Here is a 15,407-nt window from a genome sequence, read left to right as displayed (position 1 = left end):
CTGACTTCTGTATGAAGGATGGGTTCCGTTTGGCTTGGCTTTGCTAATTTTAGTAGAGATAAGACTATGTAATGTTTCAAAAGTACTTTTCAGGCCTGTAAAAAGATATTGCCGTTTTCTTATTATTCTGGAGATTTCAGGGGGCTTTGTCTTCACCTCCAGTATCATGGAGGTCTTAAAATCTGCACCTGTACAGGCCTCTCTCTTCACCCTCCTTCCTCACTTCCCAGACCTTTCCCCTACCTAATCCCCCACCCCCTAAATGAAATTTAAACAATATAATCAAATAAGCCTGCAGCAAGATACCCATAAAAACAAAAAGACCCCCTCCTCCCCTTAACCTTGGTGACCAGCATTTATTTAAAAAACAAAACACAAACAAACCAATGATCGCTGCGATCTCAGTATTACCCCAATAACTGAGTATTTTTACCCAAGCCTTGGTATAGATTCCTATTTATTGTGATTAACCTGGAATTGTGGCAATAGTCCAGACCATCTGTTGTGGTAATAAAGAATCTGAGGCCAAGACTGGATTTGAGACGGGAATTAACAATTTGCTTGATGTTTTATTAAAACACTTTCTCCTCAACAATGGATTTCCTGTCCTATTAATTTTCTTTCTTCCACCCTCTTAAAGTCAATCCATTTGTACCTTTGCTTAATCTTTTGTAAACCGCATAGAACTTCACGGTATTGCGGTATATAAACTGTTATTATTATTATTAAAACGGTAACATAGTAAATGTCAGTGAATAAAGAGCCAACAGAAAAAAACCTCCCAAACCCCAAGAAAAGGAACTAGACAAGGGAGAGAGACAAAAGCAGAGACGGCTCAACTACATTCACCAACCTATCAATAATGTTTAAGATGTAAGTAGATTAAACGGAAGAGCCCTCAGTAACACAGCCACCCACCGGAGAACCAGTGGAGAAGGCTGTCACATGGCTTACACCCAAACGAGTGTTAACTATGAAACATCCCCAGGCTCTACTCCGTATTTTTTATAATAAAGTGCACCCAACAGTGCTAAGTGTGAAAAAAGATATACATAAATCAAAAAAACACACTTTACCATTCACTACGATTGTCTCTGCCCCTTGTCCAGGGGGCCAAAAACGTCCAAGTCCAGCCAAGCAAAAAACAACAGGAAGTACTTAGCTTCTCCGTGAAGACAAACAGCCAGCAAAGATATTCTTCGTCCAACGGGACTCCGTTTCGGGGGTGCACACCCCCTTCTTCAGGAACAGCTGGGCTGCGCTGTGACCATCCAAATCATCCGGCACAGCAAGGATTGACAAAGCAGGAAATGGCACTGAACCGAACAGAACGCCTCCAATTTAAACAGCAGACCCGAAAGGTAATTGGACAAGAAAAAAAGAAAGAAAAAACACCTGACTCCAGAGAACTTCAAAGAGACCAGAAAAACAGTCTGATTTCTGTAGACTACTTCTACCCATGGAAGTACCAGAATAGCAACGTACTCTATGTTACACTGCAGACCAATTAGTTCAATATTCCAAACGCACTTTGCTGTTGGATAATGAACAATCTAAAATTTCTTCTAGTTCCTCCCCCAACAAACAAACCTGGATCAATTTACAACGTAGTCTTATTCGATTAGATCTACATAGTATGTCCCTGGTAGAATATCTCAAGCACCAATATATTCCCAGAGGCCTTCGTATTCAGAAGGTTCCTGGGTTATTTACAGATAAGGAATCGTTTCTCTGCAAATGGGCATCAATATTAAATAAATGTTCTATTGACCTAATGATGCTCATAGTTGATACTATTCAGGAAGTTACTCAGGAAGTGACCATACAAGCAGATAAGATTCATGAGGAAATATCTAAAGAGCCGGAGGCTCTACAGGCATTACAAGAGAGTCTACCAGCTATCCAACAATCTTTAGACCAATTAAGAACTAAAACACGTGCATCCAAAATTAAAAAATTCCATCGTGATGCAGATGACTATGCTAAGGGTAATATATATTCATGGCTGACATTTAAAGAAACAGAACGCAATATGCCATCAGCCCAACCATATACTGATTTGGACTCAGGTTCCAGTAGTGGCACGGAGGATCTTAGTGCCAGGTCTAAATCCCTGGTTTTTTTACCCAGGGGGGGTCGGGGCAGAGGCCGAACAGAGGCCAACATCCCAGTTCGAATCCATCTACACGCCCCCAAACAAGATCGTTCGGCCCACCCAATCCCTAGTTAACAATTTATCGGGGATACCCTTATCCACTGATCAATTGGAGGTGTTGAATAAGGGGCTCTCGTTCGTTCCATCTATGCGGTATGATGCCTTCACTACACGTTGCAATATTAAACGATTTATCAGATCTCTCCAAATCAGGTTGTTTTTCCAGAAGCAACCTGACGTGGAAGATCCATCTATTTTTAGACCTCCCTCCATATAGCTTCTGCCAGGACCCCTGGATCCTGCCCTTCACACTTTCAGAGAGCTTATTTTGAGAGATTTACATGCTTTAGAGAGCACCCTCAGTAGTAAAACACGGAGGTATTCTAACTTGACTGCTCGAGAACGTGCTGCTTTATTAGCTTTAGGAAGAGACACCCAGCGTATCATCAAACCGGCGGATAAGGGGGGCTCGATAGTCATCTTGAACAAGCAACAATACACCACTGAAGTGTACAAACATTTAGCCGACACTCGTTACTATTCTAGTTTGTCTGGGGACCCCATTGATTCCCTTATTAATACCATCGCATCCATTGTGGATAAGGCTTATGACGAAGGACAACTCACGGGAGCTGAAAAAAGATTTCTCAAATTGCCGTCCCCGTGCCGCCCGACGTTCTATATTGTTCCCAAGGTTCATAAGAACGTGAATCCCCCACCGAGTAGACCAATAGTGTCTCTTAGAGGCACTGTCCTGGAACCTTTGTCCAAATTCATTGATTGGTTTCTTAAACCTCAAGTCACAAAAGCTAGGTCTTACTTGAAAGACACCGCCCATTTTTTGTCAAGTATTGCTCAGATTACGGACGTTCGCAATACTTACCTTTTAGTCACCATGGATTTAGAATCCTTATATTCCAACATACCACAAAATGCTGCTCTTGAATTAATTTCCAGGATTTTTATGCAGGATATTCATCATGAGCATATTAGAGCGGATTTACTTATCCAACTGGCGCAGCTAGTTTTGAATCATAACTATTTTCAATTTGACCAAAAGTTTTTCTTGCAGACACATGGCGTAGCCATGGGCACCGCAGCGGCCCCCAGCATCGCCAATCTATATGTTTCCCGGTTTGAGGAAACCCACTTGTATCCATCTCAGTGGTTTGCTTATATTAAAGTCTGGTATAGATTTATTGACGATGTTTTTTGTATCTGGATGGGCCCTCCAGAATTGTTGGTGCATTTTGTGGATTGGCTCAATACGTTGGACATAAACTTGAGATTTACTATGACATCTGATCAACATCAAATAGCTTTTTTGGACATATGGGTCCAGAAGTCCAACCAAACTCTAACCACCACTGTCTACAGAAAAGCGGTGGAGGTCAACAATTATTTAAGCTACACCCGTTGTCACCCCACTAAGCTTAAACAATCCCTTCCTATAAGCCAGTTCCTCCGTATTCGGAGGTTATGTACAGACACTGATGAGTTCCGCATCCAAGCCCGGAAATTATATCACAGATTTAGAGAGCGAGGATACCCGCATCGTGTCCTGCAGAATGCCTATCATAGAGCCCTTTATACCAACCGGGCCTTGTTACTGTCCTCTACTTCTCCTCAAAAAGAGGTTAAAACAGTCTGTGTATTGTAGTTTTCTGATCAAGCGGCCACTGTTGCTCAAAGCATCAAAAAGCACTGGCACATTCTCCAGCTTCATTCCATCTTTCATGAACCTCCCTGCATAGCATATTCTCGTGCCAAAAATGTTGCAGACTATGTAGTTCATTCCAGATATATCGCTGAACATAACCATAAGATCCAAGAGGGACAGCACTCAAGATGCAGTGATACTTGTGATTTGTGCAAGGTTACTATTGAAGGTAATATATGGCAACATCCTAAGACTCTTAAGACATATGCTCTCAAATCTGTCATCACATGTAGTTCTATGTGGGTGATATATGTTATTACATGCTCTTGACGTATGGTATACGTGGGCCATACTCAAAGAAAAATCAAAACACGTCTTATTGAGCACTGCTCACGTATTAATACCCGGTCAATGAATTCTCCGCTGGTGCCTCATTGTATCCAGTTGGGACATACCTTTCAGGATTTACGTTGGTCTATCATTGAACAGGTTTATGAGAGTCATCAGGGAGATAAAGTGTTGTGGTTACAAAGGAGGGAGCAATATTGGATTTTTGAGCTCCAAGCGTTAGCTCCTATGGGACATAATGACTATATTGAATGGCAACATACCTTTTAATTTATTGTTTTTCGAAAGTTAGTTTTGCTTTATTTTTGATTGAATTTTTTTGCAGTTCATTTTTTCAGCTGAACTCCGGGCCGTGTTTTTCTGGTCTCTTTGAAGTTCTCTGGAGTCAGGTGTTTTTTCTTTCTTTTTTTCTTGTCCAATTACCTTTCGGGTCTGCTGTTTAAATTGGAGGCGTTCTGTTCGGTTCAGTACCATTTCCTGCTTTGTCAATCCTTGCTGTGCCGGATGATTTGGATGGTCACAGCGCAGCCCAGCTGTTCCTGAAGAAGGGGGTGTGCACCCCCGAAACGGAGTCCCGTTGGACGAAGAATATCTTTGCTGGCTGTTTGTCTTCACGGAGAAGCTAAGTACTTCATGTTGTTTTTTGCTTGGCTGGACTTGGACGTTTTTGGCCCCCTGGACAAGGGGCAGAGACAATCGTAGTGAATGGTAAAGTGTGTTTTTTTGATTTATGTATATCTTTTTTCACACTTAGCACTGTTGGGTGCACTTTATTATAAAAAATACGGAGTAGAGCCTGGGGATGTTTCATAGTTAACACTCGTTTGGGTGTAAGCCATGTGACAGCCTTCTCCACTGGTTCTCCGGTGGGTGGCTGTGTTACTGAGGGCTCTTCCGTTTAATCTACTTACATCTTAAACATTATTGATAGGTTGGTGAATGTAGTTGAGCCGTCTCTGCTTTTGTCTCTCTCCCTTGTCTAGTTCCTTTTCTTGGGGTTTGGGAGGTTTTTTGCTGTTGGATTTGTCTATTTACCTTCCAATTTTTTTGGGTTTTTCTGATTTCTCTAGTGAATAAAGAGCAGCATAGCCCATCTAGTCTTCTCAGTGCAGTGTACCCCCGCCAAAGCCTTTTTTTATTTAAATTTTTTAAAATGTAAAGTGTGAAAATTATTTAAAGTTTTACAACAAGTGGAAATGCTCTATCCTCCAGATTCTATAACAGTAGGCCAAATCTGAGCTCCAAACTTTGAGCACACAAGTTAAATTACCCTCCTTTTACTAAGCTGCAGTAGAGGTTTCTAACTTTCTACCACAGCCTAGAGCGCTAAATGCTCTGAAGCTGCTCCAATGCTCATAGGCATGGTTAAGGGCAGAGAATAGGTGTGGTTGACTTAGGCATCGCTAGACGTCCAAGCTAGGTGCCAGTAAATTAAGTCAAGTAAAATCTGGCCTAATATACTGGTGCTTACTGACCCCTAAAGCATACCTAGGTGCCACTAGGTGGGATTCTATAAAGGATGCCTAGCGGTTGACTTACAACCACATGGAGTGTTGCCTACAGTATAGGCGTCATTTATAGAATCTGGTCCTAATTCCTATCAATTACTGGTGTTAATTGGCATTAATCTAGACTTATGCATATATCTGCCTATGTGCTATTCTATAACACTGTGTGCAACCCAAAAAGGGGCCATAGCCATGGGAAGGTCAGGGACATTTCAATATATCAGGGGATGAAAAGAACTTAGCGGCCTTTAAAAAGCCACAATGCTGTTCTAAGTTGGCAAGTGAAGCAGGTCATGTCTCAATCACTGGTCAAAACCCCAGGCGATACTTAATGTGAAAAGTGCAAAGTGCAGAATAAGTTTACAATTATAAATAATTTAAATGCAAAACTTTAAGAACAGCGTTTACTACATAAGACTTCCTATCAAAAATGCCCTCACTAGCATTATATTTCAAGTGATGATGGTATGCTTTTTGGGCCGAGTCTCTATAAGCACAATAAAAGTTCAGTGCAGACAGAACTTGATGGACTGCAATGTTTGATGCAATTTTCATTTCCACAGTTACAATCTAACAATGCATGCTTATCACTGCAATTAATCACAAATATCTATGTGTTTAAGATTATGACAATCTGATTCCATATGCCATCTATCTCTGTTATCTAATATAATAAAAGGCTACTCGAGCATGTGCACTCCCATCTGCGTGCATCCGTTTTCCGTGAGATGTAGGGCATTACAGGTAGGAGTGCGCATGCGCGAAGCTAGCTCTCTCTTTCTCTCCCTCCCCCCACCGAGGCGGATGTCGGCCGCGGCAGCTGCTGGCCGCCCGAAGCTCTCTCTCTCTCCCTGCTCTCCACCTCGCGCAAACCTAAATCCAGGGAAAATGGCACTACCGGTAGAAGTTTATTTTTAAGATTAAAGGTGCTGCGACGGCTCCTCTCACGAGCCGCACTTGCGTCGGAGAAGGCTTCCGACGCAGGCAGCGATCTTGAGAGGAAACGCGGCGGCAACTTTAAACTTAAAAATAAACTTCTTCCGGTACTGCCGTTTTTCCTGCTGTGCCCTCTCGATCTCCTTAACCACAGTGAGTGCGATGGTAGGCCAGACCGTGGGAAGCAAAGGGGGGGAGCGGTTGGGGGAAATGCTGCTGCACAGGGATCTGTAGGGGAAGGTAAATAACGCTGCTGTTGCTGCACAGGGAAGTGAGGTCGGGGGAGGGAAATGCTGCTGCACAGGGAAATGAAGGGGGAGGGAATGTTACATATGGAGCAGGGAGAGAGACAGATAGAAATAAAGACAGACAGACAGCGGGAGGGAGGGAGACAGAAAGAAAGGAAGAAAGACACAGGGGCAGGTAGAGGGACAGAAAGACAGACAGAGAAAGGGGGTCAGGGAGAGAGAAATACAGCAGGAGGTAGAGAGAGAGAGAAAGAAAGACAGACAGACAGACATCTATTCTAGCACCCGTTAATGTTAACGGGCTTAAAGACTAGTGAAAAAATAAAAGGGATATGTGCTTTAAGACCCCTCCCCTTTATGAATAAGTAAACTGCCATAGCAAATATTATGGATCCAAACAGAACAGGCTTTGCAATTTATTAAACATTTTACGATGTGCAGAAGGGCACATGTTGTACCTGAGTCTACTTCTGCTTCCCCTTTGTGGATTATCATGAGTATACTGTCCAGAACAAGAGTGCAAAAGAAGCCAACATCTCTGCAAAGCATGCCACTCTAAGAAAACTAGCAATGTTTTAATTGCACAAACAAGAAGTCAATATTTATTCTTAGAATATCAGAACATAAAAATTGCTATACTGGGCAGACCACAGGTCCATCAAGACCAGTATCATGTTTCCAACAGTGGCCAACCCAGGTCCCAAATACTTTGCTAGATTCCAAGTAGTAAAACAGATTTTAATGCACAATCAGTTTGTTTTAAGACCTTGATTATAAGTGACCTGATAGCTAGTTCCTAGGTTGGTATAATATGTATAACAGAAACATGGATTCCTGGTGATAACTCCCCAGTCCTAGTTCAACTCTGCCTGCCAGTATACAAAGTGACTCATTGATCCAGAAAGACAAAGAGAGGCGGAGGCCTACTCATATTATATAAATCAATTTTCTCTCTAATGTTATTAGACAGTAATAATGAACAGGGTTTAGAATATATGATTTGCAGCATGAAGAACTCAGAAAAAGGGGGGGGGGAGAAACTTAGAAAAACTATTGATATCTCAGATTTGCTGAGATACTCTCAAAAAATTATGCTGCTTAGATATCTGTCCAACTAATATGCTAGAGCAGTGGTTCCCAACCCTGTCCTGGAGGACCACCTGGCCAATCGGGTTTTCAGGATAGCCCTAATGAATATGCATAGAGCAGATTTGCATGCCTGTCACTTCCATTACATGCAAATCTCTCTCATGCATATTCATTAGGGCTAGCCTGAAAACCTGACTGGCCTGGTGGTCCTCCAAGACAAGGTTGGGAACCACTGTGCTAGAGCATATTCCTCCAGGATTTCTAATATGGCTGACAACTTTTGTTAACAAATACTTAGGAAGAGGTATATATTCTAAAACAATAGCTGCCATTGCTCTGACTCATATACCTAAAACATTGGGATTGGATCTACCCTGAACAAATCTAGTGTTCATTCTTAAGGAGATATCCTTAAGATTGAGAAAGTTCATAAGTACTAGGCATTACTCCAGTCCTCGAGGGCCAGAATCCAGTCTGCTCTGGATTTCCTAAATGAATATGCATGAGATCTATTTGCATGTACTGCTTTCAATGCATATTCACTGGGGAAATCCTGAAAACCCGATTGGATTCCGGCCCTCGAGGACTGGAGTTGCCCACCCCTGCTCTAGATTCTTGTTTAACCGTTGGAGATCAGATCAAATTCTTGGCCAAAAATTCTTTTTTAAACTAAGACAACTAAGAACTCCTAAATCAAAATAATTTCAGAATGGTTGCACAAGCTATCTTACTCCCATACCTAGACTATTGTATCACTGAAAAGGAATATCAGATTGCAACTACTCCAGAACACAGCGGCAAATTCAAGAAGGCTAGCCTGCAACTGGGAGAATGACACTGGCTGCCAATGAAAAAAAAAAGAGTTAATATCAAGATCATTACATTACATTAGAGATTTCTATTCCGCCATTACCTTGCGGTTCAAGGCGGATTACAAAAGATTTATTAATGGGGTTACAATGTAAGAACAAATGTCATTTCTAGAGCAGAGAAGAGAAGTTGACTTACAAAGCAATTTATGGAGATAATGGTAATGGACTAGTAGTATTGGGTATCAAGTTTCCCTACTCCTTCCATACCTTTCTTCCCCACACCAAGTTCAACAGAAAAAAAAACTATTTGAATCTAACTTCAAATTTCAGGGTCACAAAGTCTGGAATAGCTTATATCTACGTCAGGGCCTTTCATACTACAATTTCAGGAAAATGTTAAAAACCTCTCTTTTCCTTGTAACTGTCTGACTGCTATCCTCCAATTCTCTCTAGAATGTAATTGTAATGATTGATCTCAAATCTTACTGCTAAACACAATGAATCCTTATTATCAATTGCAGGGTATAAGAAACTACTGTATATGATAGCAGGGGTAGAGAACTCCAGTCCTAGAGAACCGTATTCCAGTCGGGTTTTCAGGATTTCCCCAATGAATATGCATTGAAAGCAGTGCATGCAAATAGATCTCATGCATATTCATTGGGGAAATCCTGAAAACCCAACTGGAATATGGCTCTCGAGGACCGGAGTTCCCTACCCCTGTGATATAGTATGGTATCCTAGGAATAAGCAGTGGATTTCCCCAAGCCATCTCAATAATGGCCTATGGAGTTCTCTTTTAGAAAATTATTCAAACCTGTACATAAATAAATAAATATGGGGGAAAATGTTCAGTCAGTGGCACTCAGTGTTTTGCTGAACACCACCAGCGTTATGTCCAGAAATTCAATGGCTGGCCATGCCTGGGCACTGGCATCGAATTTCCGGTTTTGTGGAGCCAGCTAATGCACAGCTGCTTAAGTGTGATATTCAGCACTTAATCCAGCTATGGGGCATTGTATAAATATAGAACTGATTTTTTAATGTGGTCGTATTTATGCTGTTACTTTGGCCAGTTAAGTGCTGAATATCAGTACTTAATTGGTCAAGTGCTGAATAGAGAGTTGCGCGGGGACAGAAATCCCACCCATCCCCGCCAGGATCCTCTCCGTCCCCACCCGTTCCCGTCAAGATCCTCTCCGTCCCCACCCATCCCCGCAAGGAATTACCTACATCCCCGCCCATCCCCAAAAGCAGCAATTACTTCTAACAGGATCATCAATTCCACAGCTTCTTTTGTGTTTACGCTGCTGTTTTCCTTGTGGAATCTCTTTGGTGGAACCTTTTTTTTGTTTTCTGTTCAGGTAATTAACTTATAAACCCCCTCTTTTACTAAGGCTGACGTGTCCATTATATTATATGGATAAACCCTGCTTCCAAAGCCTTCAATCCCCATGGGAGTCCCGTTGGCTAAAGGGGGTCCCTGTGGGCCAGAGGGGGGTCCCCATGGGAGCCCCATGGGTTAGGGGGGGATTCCCATGGAACCCCTGCAGGATCCGCGGGATTCCCGCGATCCTCGTTCCCGTGCAGACCTCTAGTGCTGAATCTGTCCCCAGATGCCCCCTGAATAGCCAGTTGTGAAATAAGTGCTAACTGGAGATCTTCAGTGGAACTAACTAGTTAATAATTTGGCCAAAACATGGAGAGGGAGGATATTCCAAAAGAAAGAGGCATCAAAATAAAAAGGCCAGTGTCTGGTAGATTCTGATCAGATTTGGAACTACGGAGGATTAAACGATGATCATTAATAGAACAGAGAAGTTGCCCAGGGGAATATGGGATAGTAAGAGTCGCCAAATAATGGGGAAGGCCTATCCTGTGGACTTTAAATGTAAGTATGAGTAAATAAAAATTATATGCTGTTCAATGGAAAGCCATCAGGGGACATGGTCAAAGTTTTGGGCATGGCACAGCAGTCTAATAGCTGTGTTCTGGACTGATTGAAGCTTTTTTTTTTAAAGTTAGCTTGAGAGCAACCAAGATAATGCAATGTATCATAGTCAAAATATCTTCTGAGTGCAGCTGTAAGATGACTGTTCCCACTGTACATGCAGGCAGAGCCTTTATAAAGTGCTGCCAGAATTGAGTATGTCCTGACTAGAATTTCTCAATTCCAATCCCAATATTCTATGTAAAATGGGCCTTCATGCATGATAATGGTCCTAGCTTCTGAAAAGGCTGGACTGGTATAAACTTTGCAGACAGCTCAAATCTAGCCAAGGTCATTCTGATATATCTTGCTAATGTGAGACTTGCAAAGAGCTAGCTCACTTTACAGTGAGACCTTTCTCGGTGGCTGCCCCTCTCCTGTGGAACAAACTTCCATTGGATGTTTGTTTGGAGTATAACTACTGAACCTTGCAGAAGAAAATAAACCTGTGGTAAATTTCCTGGGGTTGAGGAATAATGAGTTTGGAAGAGTGTGGTTGTGGACAATTCTGAAATCTAGAGAAGTGGTACAGAGCCCGTGGGGGCAGGGACAAACTGTGTACTCTTGTCATTCTCTAAAAGCTTGAGAATAGTCTTAAACAGGCTGTTCCAACTAGATGGAATAGCATCTATAAAATACTAGTATCAATATGTAAAAACGTAATACATATTAGACAACTGGCAACTGAATTCAATGATTTTAAAAACTGCAGAATTGTATTTATTTGGAGGATTTATATTCTGCTTTATATTCTGCTCTATCAGTCAGTTTTTAGGCAAATTACAACTTTATATGCATAATTTAGAGGAGGTATATCATAATTTTCAGGGGGTAACAATTTACAGGTGTACAATCATGTTAGAACCATTTTGAGTAGTCTTTGATTTAAATGAATTTTTTACAATTTATACTAATCAAGTAACTTTTTACAAGGTCAGTTCTGATCCGATTACTCCACCATAAAATTTTGTTATGTAATAGCTTCCAGTAGAGTTAACAACAGTAAAGAATTTGAGAAGCATGGGAGTGAGAATCAAAACAAAGACCAAGTAGGATCTACAGTTATGTAGCAGGAAATGAAGATGAGCAGCCCAGATTAGCCTTGTAGCTTTTATCTGGCATAATAGTCTGGTTTTCTATTAGCCGTGGCTAAAATAAAGAAATTTATGACTGGACTACAACTCGAGCGCCCTCCCCAAGGGTGAGTTTAGAATGTCTGAAATAAAAGAGAATGTTCCCATGTTCAAGCATACCACTTTCTGTTTTGATCTATACCATATGTCATCCCCAGAATTGTTCCAAAATACTTGCTGCTTCTTTGTATGCTTTATAAACAATATTGAGCAATATATATATAAAACGCTCTGGCCTAATGCAAAAGAGCTGAACCAGGGACCTTTTAAATCATATTTAGACATTAATGAGACAATTCTATAACCTAAGCACTTACACTTATGCATGCAAATGTTTAAAATACAGTGGTACCTCGGTTTGCGAGTGCACCGGTATATGAGTGTTTTGCAAGACGAGCAAAACATTCGCAAAATAGGCACCTCGGAAACCGAGCGTGCCTCAATTTACGAGCAGCCCCCCCCCCCCGCGCGATCCGGCACCCTCCGCTCGTGTCGCACCCCCTCCCGGCGTGATCCGGCATCAAAAATGCACCCACCCGATCACATTTCTTTCCCCCCATTTGGCACCGGCACCAGAGAGAACGGGAACACGAAGGCCTTGAGCATGTGTAGATGCTCAAGGCCCAGCACAGAAGGAGGCAGATCTTCGGGCACCGGCATGTACTGTGCGTTGGTGCCGGTGCCAAATGGGGGGTAAGAAATGTGATCGGGTGGGTGCCTTTTTTATGCCAAATCGCGGCGGGGAGGGGGTGCGACGCGAGCGGAGGGTGCCAGGTCGCAGGGGGCGGGGGCGTTCGAACAGAGGGGGGGGGCAAAATGATCGGGGGGGGTGAAACAAGCCGGGGGGATGGCAGATCACGCAGGGGGGGCCTTCATGAGTGGGGGGAGCAATGCCAGTTCTTGGGAGGAGGGGTAGAGCAACACCACTGGCCTCGGGGGATGGGGGTGGGTGGGAACGAATCAAGCAAGTTTCCCTTAGTTCCTATAGGGAAACTCGCTTTGATATACGAGTATTTTGGTTTACAAGCATGCTTCTGGAACGAATTATGCTCATAAACCAAGGTACCACTGTACTAGAATACAGACATAAGAGCTAGCATAGCACCTTAGGGCTCCTTTTACTAAGGTGTGCTAGTGTTTTTAGCGCGCGCTAAAGATTACCGCGCTAACCACGCGCTAAACGAAAAATACTAACGCAAGCTCTATGGAGGCATTAGCATTTAGCGCGTGCGATATTGTAGTGCGCTCTAAAACCGCTAGCACCTTAGTAAAAGGAGCCCTTAGTGTTATTCTGCAAATACCCACTTAACTTCTATAGTGCAAACCTAAAAGGAGGTTATACACAGGGGTGGAGCATGGATGAGACATAGGCAGGGCTAGCATTTATGCACATAACTTATAGAATATTGTAAGGGGGTGCTGATAAGTCTTTGGCTTTTCCTATTTCACCTTTTAGACTAATAATACTTTCTTCACATCAAAGTTTATGTTTCATATGTGTCTTACCTAAATTTCATAATTGAAGACTGATTATTTAAAATTTTTTTTTTTTTTTTTGCAGATCTGAAATGAAAATGGCATAAAACAATAGAGATTTCACTGCAAAAGGTGCCAGGCAGTGTTGAAATATATTTTCCTAAAAGGGAACTTGGCCACATAAATTTACGATGATACTTGTATGGCAGTTACATTAGGGTATAAATGCCCTTTCTACTCCACAGTCAAGAATTGAGTTGCTGTGTTTAGACAGGACATTGGAGCATGGAAGACGAAAAAAGTTCTCGGAGACCAACTCAAATGACAATTCTAGAAAATGTGGATATCCTAATTGCTTGGAGTTCCAGTCTATTGAGAGACCACTTCCATTGAAATGGAATCCACTGGCCTTGGACTGGGTGGCTGTTGTAATGAGGCCCCCCCCCCCCCCCAGCTGAACAAGCTAGCATCCATTGTTAGGATGACCATGAAATCGATCTGAAGGAGGATCCCCTTTGCCAAAGACTGTAGACGAAGCTACCAGTTCATGCTGCACTGGGCGAAAGCTGTCCAGGGGAGCGGAACTTGTAGGGAGTCCCTCTGAGGCGACCAGTGAGACAGCAAAGTATCCTAGAGGGATCACATGTGTGCCTTCGTCCAGGGTACTATGTCTATCGTGGCTGCCATGGACCTCAGGACTTGCAGGTAATGTCATGCAATAGGGTCTGGCTTGGTTAACAAGGCTGTAATCTGAGCACTAAGCTTCTGTTTGTGTGCTTCTGGAAGAAAGATTTGAATCTGTGCCATGTTGAATAAGACTCCCAGACATTCCAGGGAGTGTGACAGTACCAGGTGGCTTTTTTGGAAGTTCACAATCCATCCCAGACTATGCAGTGTCTCAACCACTGCTGCAACCACCTATTTTCCCTCTGGGCGCTCGTGGTTTGCTGTCTGGTAAAGATTTGGGTCAGCAATCCTATACACTGGTCATGAGATCATCCAGACCCTTGCCAAACAGTATCTGTCCTCTACAGGGGAGCCTGCTCAGAATCTGATCCAAAGCATATGACAGGTGACAACTGAAAAGGCTGAGACTTTCCCCATGACTCTGATAATGTCATATAGGGCATTCGCTATATAGTCTACTAGTCTTTAAGCCCGTTACATTAACGGGTGCTAGAGTAGATGTCTGTCTGTCTGGTTTTTTTTCCTTTGTCTCTCTCTCCTTGGACCCTGCCTGTCTGTCTGTCATTTTTTCTGTCTGTGTCTCTCCCTATGTTTTTAGTGCCCTCAGTGCCTCCTTCCTACGTCCTTAGTGCCCCCAGTACCTCCTTTCCATGTCCTTAGTGCCCCAGTGCCTCCGTACTGTGTCCTTAGTGCCCCCAGTGCCTCCTTTCTATATCATTAGTGCCCCTAGTGCCTTCTTCCTGTGTCCCCATCACTATCTTCCAGACTTTGTCCCCCTCCCATTCCTCAGAGGAGAATATTTCCATTAAAAAAAACCATCCCCCTAAAGCCAGCCTGCCTGCCTCCTTCCCATCCCTCTGAGCATCATATTTCCATTTAAACCCCCCACTCCCCCCCGAAGCCAGCCTGCCTGCCTCTTTCTCATGTTTCCATTTAACCCTTCCCCCCGAAACCCCCATTGACTCTCCCAGCCAACTCTCCCACCACTAGACGGCCGACAAACCTCCCAGCTCCAGCAGCATCCGAGGCACAGTAAACACGTTGCTTCGGGCCTTCTACTGCCCTAATTTCCTCTGCTGCGTCTCTGATGATGTCATCAGGGACACAGCAGAGGAAATCAGGCCAGTAGAAGGACGCGAAGCTGCGTGTTTACTGTGCCTGGATGCTGAAGCCGGGAGGTTTGTGTTAGTCTCGCGGTGGGAAGTGCGGCTGGGAGGGTCAACGGGGGTTTCGGGTGTGCTGGGTAGGGTCGTCGCTGGGGGGGGGGTAGGGAGGGGAGGAGTCGCAGAGTGTTACCTGCTGTGAGTCAGGCCGGAGCCGGGAAGCCCGCTGCAAGAGAAAGAGATGCATGGTAAGCGCGCGTGC

The 15,407-nt window shown here is 43.3% G+C and overlaps 1 protein-coding gene across 8 annotated transcripts in view; it reads right to left on the bottom strand.

The window, feature by feature from the left end:
• Positions 1 to 15,407, bottom strand: part of LEKR1 (leucine, glutamate and lysine rich 1) — a 149,086-nt gene that overhangs the window by 73,270 nt on the left and 60,409 nt on the right. The gene's annotated exons all lie outside the window — the stretch shown is intronic.

The sequence above is a fragment of the Geotrypetes seraphini genome, chromosome 9 (genome assembly GCF_902459505.1).
Source record: "Geotrypetes seraphini chromosome 9, aGeoSer1.1, whole genome shotgun sequence".
Classification (NCBI taxonomy): Eukaryota; Metazoa; Chordata; class Amphibia; order Gymnophiona; family Dermophiidae; genus Geotrypetes; species Geotrypetes seraphini.
The sequence above is the reverse complement of the archived record's forward strand: the minus strand, read 5'-3'. Positions and strand labels throughout refer to the sequence as shown.